Source organism: Ranitomeya variabilis, chromosome 7, assembly GCF_051348905.1.
Source record: "Ranitomeya variabilis isolate aRanVar5 chromosome 7, aRanVar5.hap1, whole genome shotgun sequence".
NCBI classification, from domain to species: Eukaryota; Metazoa; Chordata; class Amphibia; order Anura; family Dendrobatidae; genus Ranitomeya; species Ranitomeya variabilis.
The window spans coordinates 177,217,929-177,232,613 of record NC_135238.1 but is presented as its reverse complement, the minus strand read 5'-3'; positions in this window follow the sequence as shown (position 1 = coordinate 177,232,613).

The following is a 14,685-nucleotide window of genomic DNA, read 5'->3' as shown; positions in this document are numbered from 1 at the left end:
TATAACTAAAGAACAAAACGCATGCACGTTCATGGAGAAGCAGGTAGGATTTACTGGCATAGCAGTGCTGTGTAAATGTAGTCGAGACCAAGTTTTACAAGCCACTTATTGGTATATAAAAATTTCACTAAAATAAAATGTGCAAATGAATGAAAATCTGCACTAAAATAAAATGCACTAAAAAAAATCCACAAGCTGAGATAAACAATGTGTGGATACAAATCCCATAATGGGACCATGAACATTTTGTTTTTTCAAATTTAGGTTTTCAATGGGTCCGGCTGTAAATTTTTTACATAGTGTCGGGGTCCAACCGTGTACTATTCATGGTGTTGTCACCTGTCTTTTCAGAAAGTGAGAACTGCAGAAAAGTTTGTTTTATGATCATTCCAAATCTCCATGAAGCTGCCCCTTCTCCTAGTGCTCTGCCTGTGTAAATGTTACAGTATTGCTGACATTAGTTTTATGAATAAGAACTCTCAGGAATGAATAATGTTATGCAGTCCATAAGATTATTGGGCATGATCACTATATTACGCATTTATTTTCTTCATATAGATTTATCTTTTTTTTTTCTGCAGTCACTTTTTTATTTTAACTCTTTATTTTCATTCATTTTTCGCGACTTTTCGCAAATACTGTGGCAAATTATCTGGCACATATAAAATCACTCCGGGTAGAACACTGGAGTACATTTGTGATAATTTGTGAGTTTTCAAAAAAGTTACAAATGATAAATCAAGAAGAAACATCTGGAAATCCTAAACCAAAAGTGTCACAAATGGAAAAATGTATATGGGGCAAAACACTAAAAACTCGCCAAAAAATAATCGGCCTCTAAATGTTTGGCAAACGGAGATGGTGGAATTGATTTATCCAGTTCATGATTTGTAATAAGTCAGGCACTGCTTATCTCTGGGAAAACAAAGGAGAGGACATTAAAGATCCATTAGCCATTAGATGGTTGGTAGATTTTATGAGAATCATCAGGATTTGGGTGCAAAAATCTAGTTTCTAGGCTAGTTTTAATGTTTTATTTTTGTAGCACACATTTGCAAAAAAGTCAGTATCAGTTCCTTTAGTGGGGGGCGGCTGTCACGAACTGCTGGCAGTTGTAGTGCTGCAACAGCTGGAGAACCGCATGTTGGTGAGCATTGCACTTATCAAAAACACAAGATAAAAAATAGATATAAAAACTAAACACCATGGCATGCATATGTGGGGATGCCTTTATATCTATTCCCAACGTTGTTGGTGTCAAGAGCCATGAAGGTGTTCCTTAAAGTGTCTATCTATCTATCTATTTATCTATCTATCTCATATCTATCTATCTATCTATCTATCTATCTATCTATCTATCTATCTATCATCTATCTATTTATCTATCTATCTCATATCTATCTATCTATCATCTATCTATCTCATATCTATCTATTCTATCTATTCTATCTATCTCATATCTATCTATTCTATCTATTCTATCTATCTATCTATCTATCTATCTATCTATCTATCTATCTATCTATCTATCTATCTATCTATCTCATATCTATCCATCTATCTATCTCATATCTTTCTATTCTATCTATCTCATATCTATCAATCTATCTATCTCATATCTATCTATCTATCTATCTATCTATCTATCTATCTATCTATCTATCTATCTATCTATCTATCTCACTTCATTTGTATGTTCACTGCTTGAAAAAGGATTGTATATCCGAAACGTTGCCACGCCATCCAGGCATTAAAAGCTCACTTTTTTCTATTTTTTTGTGTGCTGTTTTCATTTTTTCTTCTATCTATCTATCTATCTATCTATCTATCTATCTATCTATCTATCTATCTATCTCATATCTATCTATCTATCTATCTCATATCTATCTATCTATCTATCTATCTATCTATCTATCTATCTATCTATCATCTATCTATCTATCTATCTATCTCATATCTATCTATCTATTCTATCTATCTCATATCTATCTATCTATCTATCTATCTATCTATCTCATATCTATCTATCTATCTATCTATCTATCTATCTATCTATATATCTATCTATAGTAAACGGCTGCCCACTCTCTACAGTCCCACAAGCTCGCTGTCTCGGGGTAATCCTGGACACTGATCTCTCCTTCAAACCACATATCCAAGCACTTTCCACTTCCTGCTGCCTTCAACTCAAAAATATTTCCCATATCCGTACATTCCTCAACTAAGAATCTGCAAAAACCCTAGTCCATGCCCTCATCATCTCCCGCCTCGACTACTGCAACCTCCTGCTCTGTGGCCTCCCCTCTAACAATATAGCACCCTAAACTCTGCTGCCCAACTAATCCACCTGTCCCCCCGCTATTCCCCGGCCTCTCCCCTCTGTCAATCCCTTCACTGGCTCCCCATTACCCAGAGACTCCAGTACAAAAGCCTAGCCATGACGTACAAAGCCATCCACAACCTGTCTCCTCCATACACCTGTGACCTCGTCTCCCGGTACTTACCTACACGCAACCTCCGATCCTCACAAGATCTCCTTCTCTACTCCCCTCTTATCTCCTCTTCCCACAATCGCATACAAGATTTCTCTCGCGCATCACCCCTACTCTGGAACCCTCTACCACAACACATCAGACTCTCGCCTACCATCGAAACCTTCAAAAAGAACCTGAAGACCTACCTCTTCCGACAAGCCTACAACCTGCAGTAACCACCGATCAACCAAACTGCTACATGACCAGCTCTACCCTCGCCTACTGCATCCTCACCCATCCCTTGTAGATTGTGAGCCTTCGCGGGCAGGGTCCTCTCTCCTCCTGTACCAGTTATGACTTGTATTGTTTAAGATTATTGTACCTGTTTTTATTATGTATACCCCTCCTCACTTGCAGAGCACCATGGAATAAATGGCGCTATAACAATAATTAATAATAATAAATCTATCTAATATCTATGTATTATCTATCGATCTATCTATTATCTATCTATGTATTATCTATCTATCTATCTATCTATTATCTATCATTCCATAAATACTTACATGTATATACTATGCATATCCAAACAGTGCCTTAAAAGAATTCATACCCCATGAACTTATACCAATAAACTTCAACGTATTTTATTGGGATTTTATGTGATCTATCAACACAAAGTAGCAAATATTTATAAAGTGGAAAAGAAATGATATGTGTTGTTTTAATTATTTTAAAAATATACATTTTAAAATTGTGGTGTGCATTTGTATTCAGCATCCCCTGAGTCAATAACTTGTAGGACCACCTTTCACTGCAATTTTTTTTCTAATAAGGTAGACAATGAGATGTAGTAGAAAGATAAAAAACACAATGACAGATGATTATATTTGTTCATGTAAATGCTCACCCTAGAATAATAAAAGTAACTATCAAGGATAAATAGTTAACAATTCTGTGCTGATATCTTTACCAGTCAAAGCTTCTTTCTCAGACACCACACTTCAAATCCCAATCCCCTGTTTGGCTATGCAGTTACATTTATTACATTCTGGCTTCCTACAGCAACCACTAGGTGGTGCTGCAGAGCTTCTTGTATACTGTTTATACATTAAACTGGTAGATAAAACTACGTGCAATAAGCATTAGGAAACACTGCCTCTAGTGGTGACTAGGAAGTCAGCATGTGATTGTAGGGCTGTATACAAGAGATATAGAGCTTTGTAACACACAGCACAGAACTCCAACTGCTAAAGCATATAGTATTGAATTAATCTGCAAAGAATGTGCTAATTACATTTGGGCAATGCACTTTTGGCTTTTATTTGCAGAATATATAGTAGAGCTAATATTTTAGGTATAAAACCACATTTTTACCTTTTCCCTATAACCTGCTGTTAATTTGTATAGTGCTAACATATTCTGTAGTGTTGTACACGCTGCTGTGTGATCATTAGTCACAGTACACACGTAGACCCATTCAAATGAACGGGCCTGTGCACATGTCAGTGTGTTTCCATGGACCGTGTGTCCCACACGTAGACATGCCCGTTTTTTACCATCAACACGAACGGCAAAACGTCCCGAACACATGCACATGGAGAAGACACATTGATGCCCTCTCTGTGATACGGACGGCCGCCGGGGAAGAAGCGCTACAGTAAGCGCTGTTCCCCGGGGGCTTGTGCTGAACACGGCTCTCATCTTTCTCCCCTGCTCTGCCGGCGATCAGCGCAAGTAGAGGAGAATGATGAGAGTTATAATAAAGTCAGAACAATGACAGCAGGTGGGGGCTTTTGGGACAATTAATATCGCAAGTATTACATTCACAACAAACGGACACACGGACACAGATATCTCTGGTACCAGGTTTTCCGGTACCGGAAATATCAGGACGTGTGAAACCGACCAGCCTTAGGGTAAGTTCACAAAAGGCATTTTTCAGCGTTTTTTTTTTTTCTGCAGCAAAACCTGATCTCTTGCATGTATTCCTTGGTTTTTCTTGCATTTTTTTGCAGCATTTTTTTGCTGTGGTTTTGACCTGCTCGATTTGTCTCTTATGCATGTTGATAAAGTTTAGTGTTGAAAAAAAAAGTTCCATTTTATAGAATCAGGTTTTGGCACAAAAACTGCAGCGAAACCTGATACCTGTGCTTTTGGTCCGTTTTTTTCAGTCTTTCACCACCCATTCATTTCAATGGGTGAAAAACGCTGGAAAAAATGCTGAAAGAAGTGCGCTAAAAAGGCCTGCAAAGTGTAAAATACCGATGACAAAAAAAAAAACATGCTGTGTGCATGAGATTTCTGAAATCTCATAGACTTTACTGCTACTGGATGCAGTAAAAAAAAGCATAATAAAAAACGCTGCCAAAACGCCTAGTGTGAACTTATCCTTAGCACTGTTTTTAATAGATTTAGATTATACTTTAAAATAGATTACTCATATAAAATAGAATATTTGTAAAAACATAAATGATATAAAATACTATACAATTAGCTAACATGTTATTGGCAATTTTCACCATTTAATTGTTTGAGCAGGCGACAGATGTGAAATGGTTACTGTCTCTCGCAGAGTTTAGACTTGTGTAAAACAATTCATCCTGTGCAAATCCAGAGAATTTGCTATATATAGCAGGGAGGTGAGGGGCCTCTAGGCTCTGGTTAATCAATATTTTAATCAGTACAATTCCTGTGTGTGATTAGAGCCTAAACAGGTCTCTATGGAGTTTCTGCTATGCATGCACTGCCACCTACTGGACAGTTTGGAAAAAAACGGACACTTTCACGAAAAAGAATCTTGGGAGTTGAGGTTGAGAATACTATTATTGTCAGTGCGACAGGAATTAGCACAGGTGTTCTCTCTCTATGGCATATCCTCAAATCATGGCCTGTTAGGGGACTTGAGGAGTGGATTTAAGACGCACTGATCTAATAAACCACATATGGCGGAACTGTACAAATTTTATCCTCAGGTTTACTGTACTTACTGTACGCAGGTCAAGGCACCATGCAATGAGAGCTACCTTCAGGGATAGATGTGCTGATTTTTCAGAATGTATGGGTTCTTGTGCAGGTTCCATCTAGTCAAGTGGGACACTTGTCATCTTTGGACAAGTAGAATTGTGATCGGTGTGTTCATATCTTGTTTATAATGAATTCATGACTTAGCAGCAGGATCTGTCTTCTAGTAATCTCTGAGGTTTCAGCTGCTTAGCTATAAATATAAGACAGCTTACAACTTTCAGATCCCACCATTCGCAAGAATAGAGCTTTGAAATGCCCTTGAGAATGGAGCGATGGTTGTTCATGCATGCGATCCTTCCATTTATTGTCTATGGATAACTGAGTGCTCCCAACGATTTCCATGTTATCACTTGAAAAATTGAAAGCTAATAATATTACCAATTTTCCCAGGTCTAATATGACTAGAGATTAGATCTTAGCTTTGTGCAACCTGTTCACTGTTGGCGACACCACCATCACACCCACTCACAAAGGTGCTGTCCTCATTATGGACTCAGTGATTTACATTGCCTAGATTAAAATATAATTATCGGGCACGTTAGTCTATCGCCTGCTTTTACTCTGATCCAAATTTTGTTATTTCTAAAAAGTTTTGAATTCTTGTTGATGAAAAACATAGGGGTGAGGTTATAGAAGAAGACCTTCATGAATATCTTTAGGTAAAGAATCCTGCTAATCCCGCTCGGTACATACACACAATGCAAAGATTGAGTCAACTCTTGCCCCTTTTATCTGGATTCAGGTGTGATTTTCATCCAATTTGCCCTTTTTCCTCCATTTTTTTTTGTATTGTTCCAACACACACAAAGGAAATCAAAATGTGTATAACTATTATTATTATTATTATTTATTATTATTTATTGTTATAGCGCCATTTATTCCATGGCGCTTTACAAGTGAGGAGGGGTATACATAATAAAAACAAGTACAATAATCTTGAACAATACAAGTCATAACTGGTACAGGAGGAGTGAGGACCCTGCCCGCGAGGGCTCACAATCTACAAGGGATGGGTGAGAATACAGTAGGTGAGGATAGAGCTGATCGTGCAGCGGTTGGTTGATCGGTGGTTACTGCAGGTTGTAGGCTTGTCGGAAGAGGTGGGTCTTCAGATTCTTTTTGAAGGTTTCGATGGTGGGCGAGAGTCTGATGTGTTGTGGTAGAGGGTTCCAGAGTAGGGGTGATACGCGAGAGAAATCTTGTATACGATTGTGGGAAGAGGAGATAAGAGGGGAGTAGAGAAGGAGATCTTGTGAGGATCGGAGGTTGCGTGTAGGAAAGTACCGGGAGATGAGGTCACAGATGTAAGGAGGAGACAGGTTGTGGATGGCTTTGTACGTCATGGTTAGGGTTTTGTACTGGAGTCTCTGGGCAATGGGGAGCCAGTGAAGGGATTGACAGAGGGGAGAGGCCGGAGAATAGCGGGGGGACAGGTGGATTAGTCGGGCAGCAGAGTTTAGAATAGATTGGAGGGGTGCGAGAGTGTTTGAGGGGAGGCCTGTTATGACCCCAATGGCGAGGGTCTCAGAGGAACGTGGAAGTCTGCAGAGTACAAAAATCCAGCTCATAGGGCAGTGGTAACTGGGTTGACCATATATCTACTCCTAACGCCAACACTAGAAGTAGCCGGGGATCATTCCTACGTTGATTCTAGATGACACGCGCCAGCCGGAGAATCTAGCTACCCCTAGTAGAGGAAAACAAAGACCTTTCTTGCCTCCAGAGAAGGGGACCCCAAAGCTGGATAGAAGCCCCCCACAAATAATGACGGTTAGGTAAGAGGAAATGACAAACACAGAAATGAACCAGGTTTAGCACAGAGAGGCCCGCTTACTGATAGCAGAATAAAGAAAGGTAACTTATATGGTCAACAAAAACCCTATCAAAATCCACACTGGAAATTCAAGAACCCCCGAACCGTCTAACGGTCCGGGGGGAGAACACCAGCCCCCCTAGAGCTTCCAGCAAAGGTCAGGATATAGATTTGGAACAAGCTGGACAAAAATACAAAACCAAAACAAATAGCAAAAAGCAAAAGGCAGACTTAGCTGATATAACTGGAACCAGGATCAGTAGACAAGAGCACAGCAGACTAGCTCTGATAACTACGTTGCCAGGCATTGAACTGAAGGTCCAGGGAGCTTATATAGCAACACCCCTAACTAACGACCCAGGTGCGGATAAAAGGAATGACAGAAAAACCAGAGTCAAAAAACTAGTAACCACTAGAGGGAGCAAAAAGCAAATTCACAACAGTACCCCCCCTTAGTGAGGGGTCACCGAACCCTCACCACGACCACCAGGGCGATCAGGATGAGCGGCATGAAAGGCACGAACTAAATCGGCCGCATGAACATCAGAGGCGACCACCCAGGAATTATCCTCCTGACCATAGCCCTTCCACTTGACCAGGTACTGAAGCCTCCGCCTGGAGAGGCGAGAATCCAAGATCTTCTCCACCACGTACTCCAACTCGCCCTCAACCAACACCGGAGCAGGAGGCTCAGCAGAAGGAACTACAGGCACAATGTACCGCCACAACAAGGACCTATGAAATACATTGTGAATAGCAAACGACACAGGAAGATCCAGACGAAAAGATACAGGATTAAGGATTTCCAATATCTTGTAAGGCCCAATAAAATGAGGTTTAAATTTGGGAGAGGAGACCTTCATAGGAACAAAGCGGGAAGAAAGCCATACCAAATCCCCAACGCGTAGTCGGGGACCCACACCGCGGCGGCGGTTGGCAAAGCGCTGAGCCTTCTCCTGTGACAACTTCAAGTTGTCCACCACATGATTCCAGATCTGCTGCAACCTATCCACCACAGAATCCACCCCAGGACAGTCAGAAGGCTCCACATGACCCGAAGAAAAGCGAGGATGGAAACCAGAGTTGCAGAAAAAAGGCGAAACCAAGGTGGCGGAACTAGCCCGATTATTAAGGGCAAACTCAGCCAACGGCAAGAATGTCACCCAATCGTCCTGATCAGCAGAGACAAAACACCTCAAATAAGCCTCCAAAGTCTGATTGGTTCGCTCCGTCTGTCCATTAGTCTGAGGATGGAAAGCAGACGAAAACGACAAATCAATGCCCATCCTACTACAAAAGGATCGCCAGAACCTGGAAACGAACTGGGATCCTCTGTCTGACACAATATTCTCAGGGATGCCGTGCAAACGAACCACGTTCTGGAAAAACACAGGAACCAGATCGGAAGAGGAAGGCAGCTTAGGCAAAGGAACCAAATGGACCATCTTGGAGAAGCGATCACATATCACCCAGATAACGGACATGCCCTGAGATAGCGGAAGATCAGAAATGAAATCCATGGAGATATGTGTCCAAGGTCTCTTCGGGACAGGCAAGGGCAAGAGCAAACCGCTGGCACGAGAACAGCAAGGCTTAGCTCGAGCACAAGTCCCACAGGACTGCACAAATGACCGCACATCCCTTGACAAGGAAGGCCACCAAAAGGACCTGGCCACCAGATCTCTGGTGCCAAAAATTCCCGGGTGACCTGCCAACACCGAGGAATGAACCTCGGAAATGACTCTGCTGGTCCACTTATCCGGGACAAACAGTCTGTCAGGTGGACAAGACTCAGGCCTATCAGCCTGAAATCTCTGCAACACACGTCGCAGATCCGGAGAAATAGCTGACAAGATAACTCCATCTTTAAGAATACCAACAGGATCAGCGACTCCAGGAGCATCAGGCACAAAGCTCCTAGAAAGAGCATCGGCCTTCACATTCTTTGAACCTGGTAAATACGAGACAACAAAATCAAAGCGGGAGAAAAACAATGACCAGCGGGCCTGTCTCGGATTAAGGCGTTTAGCAGACTCGAGATACATCAGATTTTTGTGATCAGTCAAGACCACCACACGATGCTTAGCACCCTCGAGCCAATGACGCCACTCCTCAAATGCCCATTTCATGGCCAACAACTCCCGATTGCCCACATCATAATTTCGCTCGGCAGGCGAAAACTTCCTAGAGAAAAAGGCACAAGGTTTCATAACAGAGCAACCAGGGCCTCTCTGCGACAAAACGGCCCCTGCCCCAATCTCCGAAGCATCCACCTCAACCTGAAAGGGAAGTGAGACGTCAGGCTGGCACAAAACAGGCGCCGAAGTAAACCGGCGTTTCAACTCCTGGAAAGCCTCCACGGCAGCAGGAGCCCAGTTAGCTACATCGGAGCCCTTCTTGGTCATATCCGTCAAAGGTTTCACAATGCTAGAAAAATTAGCGATAAAACGACGGTAGAAGTTAGCGAAGCCCAAGAACTTCTGAAGACTCTTAACTGACGAGGGCTGAGTCCAATCAAGAATAGCTCGGACCTTGACTGGGTCCATCTCCACAGCAGAAGGGGAAAAAATGAACCCCAAAAAGGGAACCTTCTGTACACCAAAGAGACACTTTGAGCCCTTGACAAACAAAGAATTTTCACGCAAAATTTTAAAGACCAACCTGACCTGCTCCACATGCGAATCCCAATTATCAGAAAAAACCAAAATATCATCCAGATAAACAATCAAAAATTTATCCAGATACTTCCGGAAAATGTCATGCATAAAGGACTGAAAAACTGAAGGCGCATTGGAGAGCCCAAAAGGCATCACCAAGTACTCAAAATGACCTTCGGGCGTATTGAATGCGGTTTTCCATTCATCACCTTGCTTAATGCGCACAAGGTTGTACGCACCACGAAGGTCTATCTTGGTGAACCACTTGGCACCCTTAATCCGGGCAAACAAGTCAGACAACAGCGGTAAAGGATACTGAAACTTGACAGTGATCTTATTTAAAAGCCGATAATCAATACAAGGTCTCAAAGATCCGTCCTTTTTTGCCACAAAAAAGAATCCCGCACCAAGAGGGGAAGAAGACGGACGAATATGTCCTTTCTCCAGAGACTCCTTGATATATGAACGCATAGCGGTATGTTCAGGTACCGACAGATTAAACAGTCTTCCCTTAGGAAATTTACTGCCTGGGATCAAATCTATTGCACAGTCACATTCCCTATGAGGAGGCAATGCACTGGACTCAGACTCACTGAAGACATCCTGATAATCAGACAAATACTCCGGAACTTCCGAAGGCGTAGAAGAAGCAATAGACACAGGCAGGGAATCCCCATGAATACCACGACAGCCCCAACTTGAGACTGACATAGCCTTCCAGTCCAGGACTGGATTATGGGTCTGTAACCATGGCAGCCCTAAAACAACCAAATCATGCATTTTATGTAAAACCAGGAAACGTATCACCTCGCGGTGTTCAGGAGTCATGCACATGGTAACCTGTGTCCAATACTGCGGTTTATTTGCTGCCAATGGTGTAGCATCAATACCCCTAAGAGGAATAGGATTTTCTAATGGTTCAAGAGTAAAACCACAGCGCTTAGCAAATGAGAGATCCATGAGACTCAGGGCAGCACCTGAATCTACAAACGCCATGACAGGATAAGATGACAGTGAGCAAATCAAAGTTACAGACAGAATAAATTTAGGTTGCAAATTACCAACGGTGACAGGACTAACAACCTTAGCTATACGTTTAGAGCATGCTGAGATAACATGTGTAGAATCACCACAGTAGTAGCACAAGCCATTCCGGCGTCTATGAATTTTCCGCTCATTTCTAGTCAGGATTCTATCACATTGCATTAAATCAGGTGTCTGTTCAGACAACACCATGAGGGAATTTGCGGTTTTTCTATCACATTGCACCGAATTAGGTGTCTGTTCAGACAACACCATGAGGGAATTTGCGGTTTTGCGCTCCCGCAACCGCCGGTCAATTTGAATAGCCAGTGCCATAGTATCATTCAGACCTGTGGGAATGGGAAAACCCACCATAACATTCTTAATGGCTTCAGAAAGGCCATTTCTAAAATTAGCGGCCAGTGCACACTCGTTCCAATGTGTCAGCACGGACCATTTCCGAAATTTTTGGCAATACACTTCAGCCTCGTCCTGCCCCTGAGACATAGCCAGCAAGGCCTTTTCTGCCTGAATCTCAAGATTGGGTTCCTCATAAAGTAAACCGAGCGCCAGAAAAAACGCATCAAGATCAGCCAATGCCGGATCTCCTGGCGCCAGCGAAAAAGCCCAATCCTGAGGGTCGCCCCGTAAGAACGAAATAACAATTTTTACTTGCTGAGCAGAATCTCCAGATGAACAGGGTCTCAGGGACAAAAACAATTTACAATTATTCACGAAATTCCTAAACTTAAACCTGTCTCCGGAAAACAGTTCAGGAATCGGTATTTTAGGTTCTGACCTAGGATTTCTGATAACATAGTCTTGTATGCCCTGCACACGAGTAGCCAGCTGGTCCACACTTGTAATCAAGGTCTGGACATTCATGTCTGCAGCAAGCATAGCCACTCTGAGGTAAAGGGGAAGAAGAAAAAAAAAAAAACTCAGAATCTTCTTTCTTATAATCCCTCTTCTGCAATGCATTAAACATTTAATACTGGCCTGGCAAACTGTTATGACCCCAATGGCGAGGGTCTCAGAGGAACGTGGAAGTCTGCAGAGTACAAAAATCCAGCTCATAGGGCAGTGGTAACTGGGTTGACCATATATCTACTCCTAACGCCAACACTAGAAGTAGCCGGGGATCATTCCTACGTTGATTCTAGATGACACGCGCCAGCCGGAGAATCTAGCTACCCCTAGTAGAGGAAAACAAAGACCTTTCTTGCCTCCAGAGAAGGGGACCCCAAAGCTGGATAGAAGCCCCCCACAAATAATGACGGTTAGGTAAGAGGAAATGACAAACACAGAAATGAACCAGGTTTAGCACAGAGAGGCCCGCTTACTGATAGCAGAATAAAGAAAGGTAACTTATATGGTCAACAAAAACCCTATCAAAATCCACACTGGAAATTCAAGAACCCCCGAACCGTCTAACGGTCCGGGGGGAGAACACCAGCCCCCCTAGAGCTTCCAGCAAAGGTCAGGATATAGATTTGGAACAAGCTGGACAAAAATACAAAACCAAAACAAATAGCAAAAAGCAAAAGGCAGACTTAGCTGATATAACTGGAACCAGGATCAGTAGACAAGAGCACAGCAGACTAGCTCTGATAACTACGTTGCCAGGCATTGAACTGAAGGTCCAGGGAGCTTATATAGCAACACCCCTAACTAACGACCCAGGTGCGGATAAAAGGAATGACAGAAAAACCAGAGTCAAAAAACTAGTAACCACTAGAGGGAGCAAAAAGCAAATTCACAACAGAGGCCACAGAGCAGGAGGTTGCAGTAGTCAAGACGAGAGATGATGAGGGCATGGACTAGGGTTTTTGCAGATTCTTGGTTGAGGAATGAACGGATTCGTGCAATATTTTTGAGTTGAAGTCGGCAGGAAGTGGAAAGGGCTTGGATATGTGGTTTGAAGGAGAGATCAGCGTCAAGGATAACCCCGAGGCAGCGAGCTTGTGGGACTGGGGAGAGTGGGCAGCCATTTACTGTAATGGATAGGTTCGTTGGGGGGGTCACGTGAGATGGGGGAAAGATGATGAATTCTGTTTTGTCCATGTTAAGTTTCAGAAATTTAGCGGAGAAGAAGGATGAAATAGTGGACAGACATTGAGGGATTCTGGTTAGTAGGGAGGTGATATCTGGTCCAGAGATGTAGATCTGTGTGTCATCAGCATAGAGGTGATACTGAAAGCCATGAGATTCTATGAGCTGTCCCAGGCCAAAGGTGTAAATGGAGAAGAGCAGGGGCCCAAGGACTGAACCTTGTGGGACTCCGACAGAGAGGGGGCGAGGTGAGGAGGTGGTGTGTGAGTGGGAGACGCTGAATGTCCGGTCTGTTAGGTATGATGAGATCCAGGATAGGGCCAAGTCTGTGATGCCAAGGGATGAGAGGGTCTGTAATAATAGGGAATGGTCCACTGTGTCAAAGGCAGCCGACAGGTCGAGGAGGAGGAGAACAGAGTAGTGTCGCTTGCTCTTGGCGGTTAAAAGGTCAGTGGTGACCTTAGTTAGGGCAGTTTCAGTGGAATGGTGTGGCCGGAAGCCAGATTGTAAGCGGTCAAAGAGGGAGCAAGAAGAGAGATGGGAGGACAGTTCAAGGTAGACTAGGTATAACTAAACATATAATAGTTGCAATAATTTTCTGGAACAATTTCAAGGGTAACAACAATTTTGGCCATGACTGCATTACCAACATACATATGTCCCTGGTGAATATACAATTCAATAATCCATTTGTATGAGGCTCTGGCTCAATTTTAGTCATGTAGGCAATTTTTTTGGACAGGATATTAAGCCCCTTGTCAGGACACCCTTTTGATCATCTTCAATACGTCTAACTTTTTATGTAAATTGGATGAGACTAATCTTATTACTAATATTCTAACAACACCCCTAAAGTTGTGTCTCTCTCTATAGGTCAATTGATCACAATTGAAGCCTCACAGCCATCAGGAATAAACATATGCATTTTACCTATTGGGGTGAGACCATTGGATCTGTCACTGACCTTTTAGAATTTGTGCTTATTAATAACTACTTCTTTTTTGGTAATAATTATTTTAAACAATTATGTGAGGCTGCTATTGGCACCAATATGGCACCTGGTTATACAAATATAATGATGGCAGCCATGGAGGAGGATCTCACCTATGTATTCCAATACTGTGGAAATGTAATGAGGTGCTGGTGGTATATAGATGACATCTTTCTCCTTTGGACAAGTACAGAACAAGATTTATTTGATTTTCTTGAGTTTTTGAATTCACTAGCCTGGACATAACATTTGCTTCAGTCAGTTTGGACACAAGCATTCAGTTCCTGGATTTATTAGTCACTGATCATAAGCTTAATACTACATTATATGTGAAGCCCACTGATAAAAAACATCTACTCCATTGTGACAGCAATCATCATAGGAAAATTCTTTCTTCAAAACCATACCGTCGGCTCATCAGAACTAAGACAATACTGAACACCAGTGGTAACTGTCTAAAATGTCCTCCTAATTTTTGGCACTTGGCTATCTGCAACATACTCTCAGTAAACATAAGAATAAGACTAAATTTTTAGCTGTTGCTCTCTCCTTGATATTAAAGGGAAAATGAATAGTGATGAGCAAACATGCTTGGATAAGGTGTTATCTGCCCATGCTCGTGTGATAACCAGGTGTCTTCGGCGTGCT